The sequence below is a fragment of the Rosa chinensis genome, chromosome 5 (genome assembly GCF_002994745.2).
Source record: "Rosa chinensis cultivar Old Blush chromosome 5, RchiOBHm-V2, whole genome shotgun sequence".
Classification (NCBI taxonomy): Eukaryota; Viridiplantae; Streptophyta; class Magnoliopsida; order Rosales; family Rosaceae; genus Rosa; species Rosa chinensis.
Window position 1 is genome coordinate 34,676,544 of NC_037092.1, and position 7,556 is coordinate 34,684,099.

Sequence of the window (7,556 nt, forward strand, 5' to 3'; positions counted from 1 at the left end):
TCCCCAAACTTGCCGGCAAGCTCTGCCTCCTCAACAGCGACTACGCCTCCAGTGACTTGTACCAATTCAAACCGACGCAACGATTTGACAGTGATACGCGGCGATGGCTGGTAGGAGCATTTTATGCGACGTATATATGGTTAATCCCTATATTAATCTTTGTTAGTTTATTCTATTTTCTCTTTATTTATTTAATTTTGTGTTTATTGGTTTTTTGGAGTAAATATACAAAAAGAATATAATATTGAGGAAAGATGCTCAAATAAGAAAAATCTTGAAGTCCTGGCCCAAGCAGAAGACCTTGATGGATCGAGAAGCCCAATCCATGGAGATATCGCAGCAAATTATGGAGATATTCTCAGAGATATTGATGATGACATGGCAAATTTTCATTGGACAAAGTGATGTGGAGAAATCCTAATTCAATCAGAGAATTAAGAAATTGGTTTTCTCTACACTTCAAGGACTCTCAAACCAAAAAAGATTGAAAGAGGACTCAATAGCACTATAAAAAGGCTAGGAAAGCTAAGAAAAGACTCTTACGCATGAGAATTAAGCAAGAAACCCAAGTAGAAGGAAGCAGATCAGTCGTTCACCAACCAGTACGTTGGTGGATCCCGATGACCGATCATTCTGAGGATTTTCCAACTTGATTTTTAGGGTTTTTCTGCTTTACTTTGCATATGAATTCCCATTCAAACCATGTGCAACTAAATTCTTAGTAGTTAGGGGATGTTGAAGCCCAAATCATGATTGTATGCCATGCTATGACATTTAATTAATTTTTGTTTATTCAATGGATAAGAAGTTAATTACTATTTTTACATTGATGATTTCTTTATGTGCTTTCTTTGGTGGCCAACTTAGATTGCATGTTTAGGATTCTATTGTTATGAATGATCATTGCTTGTTCCTTTTAAGCAGGTTCCGTTGAAAGTTCTAGAGTAGTAAATCGTCTATAAGGCGAGTGATTAGGTTCCTAGATTAATTGAGACGCGTCGTACTCATGATGTCTTGTGATGTCTCGTTTTTCTTAATCTTAATGATTTCTATGTGTTAAATCTAGAGTTGCGTCAACCTAGGTTGTATTTTAGGAAATAGGTTAGGTGTAGAGCGTCTCTCACCTCGCATACAAGTAAGGAAAAACAATAGGTTAATTTAGGCTTTGGATTAACTTGAGCAGCTTCATCCATAGGTAAATAAGAGTAGGTCAAACATGGTTTGCATACTTGATTGATTGGTGGTGGATACATTCCCTGACTTCTGCTTCTCTATTGATTCTCAATCTTAATCAATTTCATTATTTGTTATTTACTTACAATTGTTTTCACAAACTTCACAATCAATTTTTAAACTCGGAAAGTCTTACAATTAGTTCCGTAAGTCCTCTGCGGGAGACCCTACTTCCTTATTCTACAATTGACATATCAAATCGGTAGTAGGAAAATTGTTGGTATAAAAATAACCGATCAATGGCTTCAGATCCAAGTGACAATGACCGTGATACGCGGCGCTCTTGATCTCTACCACCGCGTGCCTATCGCTGGTCTTCTCCGGCAATCCTCCGTCACTCCCCGTCGTTCGCTTGTAGAAGAAGGCACTAGCGGTTAGCCGGGTTTGTGTTCGAGCATGTAGTCAGGCAGGTTCGTTTGACGTTTTTGATGTGCAGAGAGAGAGAGCCGGCGTGCCATTTTGTAATTTTTTTTATTTTTTGGGGGTAGAATCATCTTTTGAATCTGTAGTTGGGTTAGTGGGAATAGAATTTTGTTGATGGTGTAAGTGGGCTAAACTTAACCCATTTTGGTGCTAGTGGTCATGGAACCTAATTTTTTTTTTATTACTGTATCAAACTTACACTATTGCTGACATAAGTATCAAAGGTGTGAACTCTGATTTATTTTCTCTAATTTATTTATTTTATCAGCATTTATTAGTCACTTTTCCTCAACAAATAATAAGCCAACCGTCTCTCTCTCTCTTCAAAGTTTTCTCCCAAAATCCTAGCGCGTCTTCCATGTATTCGAACAGCGCTCGTTCGGTGGTTGCATGATGTCAAGGCTGCTACCGGACGGGCCTCAAAGGCTTGCTGATAATTGTTCTCAGTTTGTTTCTTTGCTTAGAGTTTGATGACATCGCTATCGGATCTTGGTCTGTTGGGCACTGTGGCATGTGGGATCGACGGCGACATGGTGGGTCGAGGGGAAACACATAGGTGATGGCTTTGATGGAGGCGTAGGTAGCGGAGTTTTCTGGTAGTGACTTGGTGCAGTGGAGATCGATCCTTATAGGTTGAGTCTTCTCTTGTTAGGTTTCGTTGAGGGCTCCGGTTGATCGTGTCGGGTGATGTTGGTGGTGGTGTTCCTTGTGGCGATTGACGGCGGGGCTGCTGTGGTAGACTGTTGATGGCTTTGCACAGTGCGACAGGGGTTGGATTGGGCTGCTTGCTGTTAGGACCGGGCTAGGGCAAACTATGGGCTATTGGGCTGTGGCCTCTATTTTTAGTTTTTAGTTTTTGTTTTAGCTAAATAATTCCCTATTTTTTTAGTGCCCTATGCTTGTTAGGTTTAGGTTACTTAATGAGCCCTAACGAGTGTAGTTTTGCTTGTCTATTTACTATGTTTTTTTCCGTATCTTATAGGCTCGCTTTTAAGTGAGCGACAAGTTCGAATATAGTTGGTCTATCCTATGTATCACTGTGGTTTCACCAAGTCTTGTTCTGTCTATTGTGAGGCAACTGGTAGATATGTAATGACCTTCTTGTCATGAGTTTTATCAATGAAATTACCATTAATTCAAAAATTAGTCACTTTCCTCAAGACTAATAAATCTTTTTTTTTAAAATAATTATTTAGAAAATTTATTACTGACTAATCAATGACTTGGTGATGCATATGATTTGTCTTGCACTTCATAATCAATCATCATCAAGCTATCCCCGAGTATCTTGCGCGTTAGTTCACCAAATAAAACAAAAATATGTAGTTGTAAAGTCATCTGGTATCCGAATACAGAAAATGCCTGGCAATTACCTTCGCTAGCCATGTTTGTTTTATATATTGAAAAATTTCTTCCTGTATTTAAATATCCTGTTCTAGTATTTTGTTAATTCCAAAGTCCTAGGGATGCATTGAAGATTTGCAAGTATGAAACACTCAACTAGATTGTCCAGACAAGGTCCCATTTGGATTTTAGTCCATCAAAAACAAAGATCATAATAAGGTGATTGACACTCCATGACTTTGTTCCCCGGCCTCCATCGATCATTTTGTATTACATGATGACAAGTGACATTTTAATACGGTACATAGATCTTCCTCATGTCAATCTCCATTCCAGCATAAATATCTCTAATTAGAAATTATTTAGTTTCAGCAAGCTGATCAATGAAGCTTTATAAGGAGTTTAGAAAAGTCAATCTACACTATTCCTTAGGAAAAGAATTCATATTCGTTGATCTATGCAAATGATATCCCCCGTCTAATGGCAGGTTAGGATCCATTCAAACTCGATAAATGAGTTGAACTTATGTTTCGTAATGACAGTACAAAAGTTGTAATGGTCAGAGTTATTCATCTCGATAGCGTCTCCTCTCCAAAACTAAGAGAGATTAAATGGGTGAGTAACTCTTAACCAGACGTGAAAGCATATGCACAAGCGAATGTTTATGATATTCATGATGAGAAGGAAAACCTAGCTACTAATGGCACCTTATTAACGATTGTTTTCGTGCAATATATGTTTATGCGTATGTCTTAATTAATTGTGTGAGTCGGCAATACAATGTCATGGTACGTAGTTACGTACACACGCAAATGTTTGAAGGTGGGTGGTAATTACCTGACCCTATATCATCTTTAATCAGAAGATTTGTTCCTTCATTTAAATCCAGAGAATGTTATAATCCATCTATACCAGTTTTATTCCAAAGTCCTAGGGTGCATTGAATTATAAAACACCATAATATTAACTTCAGACAAGGTCTAGACCATCCGCAATTAAAGTATAATTTGGTTGAAACTCTGTGACTTTGTTCCCTCCATCATTTTCCATTGACATATCACAATTATATATATATACATGTAATGGGCTCCTTATTAACGAGTGTTTTTGTACAAAGATACATGTTAGTGTCTTATGTGCCTCGAAAGGTGGGTGGTAATTACCTAACCACTATACCAAGTTTAATTGAAAGATTTATTCCTATATTTAAATCCAGAGAATGCATAATCCTACGATACTAGAATCTTTGGACTAGGACTCTTTCCGCAGACCGCAGTTTAGTCCATCAACTCGATGGCGTTTTTGGCAGAGAAAAGTAACTTATATTAAAAGGAAACCATATTACACACACCCAAACTGGGATGACCAAGGAAAACAAAAACAAAGGCCCAACACCCGGCCCACAAGCTATGCTACCCAAGTTACAACCCGGCCACCGGTAGAAGACCAAACGCAGCACAGCCGCAAAGAACAGCGCCGCCGCGAAGATCTGCACCGCCACGAGGTGAAGAGCTTGAAGCACACACTAAAAAAAGAAAGAACCTGGGCCCAAACCAGGCGAGCCCACACACAACACCACCAGAAACGCAACCCAGCAATCCATCCCAACAACACATCGAGGAAGACAGCTTCGCCCGTGCCGCAAAGAGGAATAAGTGGACAGCAGCGCACCGATGGCAGATCCGATCGAGTCACACCCAGGCAAATTCCAGCCAAAACCAAGGAAGAGAGTCACAAAACTCAAATCATCTCCAAGGAGGAGATCAACCTCTGCCAACACAGAAACCAGAACAAGAGAAAGATACAGGAGATCCACAAAGGGATCAAAGGGACAGACAATCAAAGATTGTGCAGTCCCCCCTTGAGGCACAATCGTATTCACCGGATTTACGTGCAATAACGGGAAAGCCCCGTTTAAAACAGCGCTCCGAGGAGCATATATACAATCCATGGCAGAAGGAAAAGCTCTAGAGGTAGCAACAATCAAAGGTGGCCAAAGATTTGAGAGGTGAAAGAAGTTGAAATTTGGACTGGAAGGAACTGGGGTGAAAGCAAGCAGATTGGAAAACAAACTCAAACAGAAAGCATAGACTAGGAAGAAAAGCACATAACAAATAAAGAAGGACAACAGAAGGGAAATAGGCCGAAAAAAGAGGCACGAAGCCTCAGATCTGGGATAGAACCCAGGAAAAAATGCCCACAATGGGCAAGGAGGAAAGCTACCGACGCTCAAGGTGTTAGAGAGAAAACCCACAGAGAGAGGTTTTTAGCTACTCTCAAACTTGTACATGTTCTCTCCATCATTCTATATTACATAATGATGTTTTAATATATATCCTCCTCATCAGTATTTATAATTCCTGCCATTCTCGTACCAACGTAATCTATAGTTAATTAGAAGTGAGTCAGTTAGCTAGGGTCACAAATGATGCTTTATGAAGAGCTTTGATAAGTCAACACTACGACAGTAATACTCTTCTAGAAAAAGTTGTTTATGTTCGTCAAATGGTGTGCCCTTCTAATAGCAGGTTTAATTTCAAAGTGGATGATGTTGGAGAGGAAAGATCCCACATTAGAAAAGTGACAGTTAAAAATATAACTTATAAGTGGGTGGATCTCACCCAATTGTATGATTAAAATCCAACACCTATCGGGTGGTTAAGTTAGGACAATATCGGTACAATGGTAGGCCATGCTTGTCGCTGTTTAACATGGTATCAGAGCGGGTCATTCTCCAATTACGTCTCCACGCAGGCACGTATCATGAGCCCAAATAAATTACCAAGTGTCCAATGTGGGCCTTGGATTGTATTGACCAAGTCTCCGATATGAGACTTGTGTCCCAATTTTCAATGTGGAAATTGGATTAATTAATTTCACATGCAGACCTAGAGTTAGGTTGCACGTGAGGGGGCACGTGAGGGGGCGTGTTGGAGATGAAAGATCCCACATTGGAAGAGTGACAGTTACAAATATAACTTATAAGTGGGTGGATCTCACCCAATTATACCGTGGCCTTTTGTAATTAAAACCCAACACCTATCGGGTGGTTAAGTTGAAAACCAGATATGAATCCCTGAATATAGCAGTGTAAATAAAGTGTTGAAAAGAAAGGTAAACACAATCACACAGCAATCAAGAGAGACCAGAATTGTTTGTGCAGTAAAAACCTCTAAATGAGGAAAACAACTGCTGGGCCTTAACTCTCTAAAGCCCTAGTGAAAATCAATTCACTTAATGGAAAGATACGAGTTCTCTTACAAACAACCAATAGCACTGACCTTGGCTATACTTACTAGACTCCTTCTAGAAGGTTGTATGGTCACGTCTTCGTAAATCTTCTCCACTGATGAATTGCTCTCACTGGTAGGATTGACAGGTACTGACCTCGACCTTCAATCTTCTTTGCACATCAACAACTCCAACTAACCTCGAGAGTACTTGATATGCAGTATATGATTGATAAATGAACAAGTGTTTGACTCAACAATCTACTTTAACATGGAACAAGTAGATTACTGATATGATTTGAAGCACATCACTATTCAAAGATGAATGAAGCCTTTTTCTAAATTACGATGGATGAACACAATCTTTTTCACATCAAAAGCCTAAAAACTGAATGCATTTTCTTGCCGTTTATAATATGCAGACTCCCCTTAAAACCTTGGATAATAAAGACACCAAAACCTAATTGACTCTTTATATGGAAGGGACATATCCTAAAAAGATATTCTACAAATAAACATGATTTTATCCCTAATAAAAACGATAAGACTTAACTGACCAAATCATGTAGAAAAATATCATTTTAAGACTCAACCAATGAATGCGCACAAGACGTGAAAAAGAAGAAACAAAATCCGACGACTTGACCTGAGAGGGATTGCAGAACATATTGCAATCCCAGAATACATGTAAGTTGACCTATATAAAATGCATATGCTCTTACCTGAAGTACATCGAAGAGTCGGCTGAAGCATTACATGACCATATATCACTTCCAGTTTATACTTGATAACTCTAGCAGACCTATGACTCTTGGTTTCGTACTAGGAATGCCAAAACCTTGTACTTACATATAGATTTGTTCCTCCATGTTTTGTGTCAAGCCTAAAATGCAGGTTATAAATATTTTGCAGGATTTTAATGGGTAAAGCTATGGTATGTTAACATTTCTCATACATCAACTATTTTTACCACTTTAGGGACTCATGTTACCACTTTGAGGACTAATATTACTATTTTGAGGACTCATATGGTAAATTAAGAAAATTTACCACTTTGAGGACTAATATTACTATTTTGAGGACTCATGTGGTAACTAAGAAAATTTACCACTTTAAGGACTCATGTTACCACTTTAAGGACTAATATTACCATTTTGTGGACTCATTTTACCACTTTTAAGGCAATTATATGCATGTCATACGTTAACACATTGTAGAATTTTCCCAAAGAAGAAGGTAATATTGCTCAATGCTGAATTCGACAATTTAATAACTACAATTTACGAATGCAGTGTGAACTCAAAAAACTTTATTGAATCAATAAAT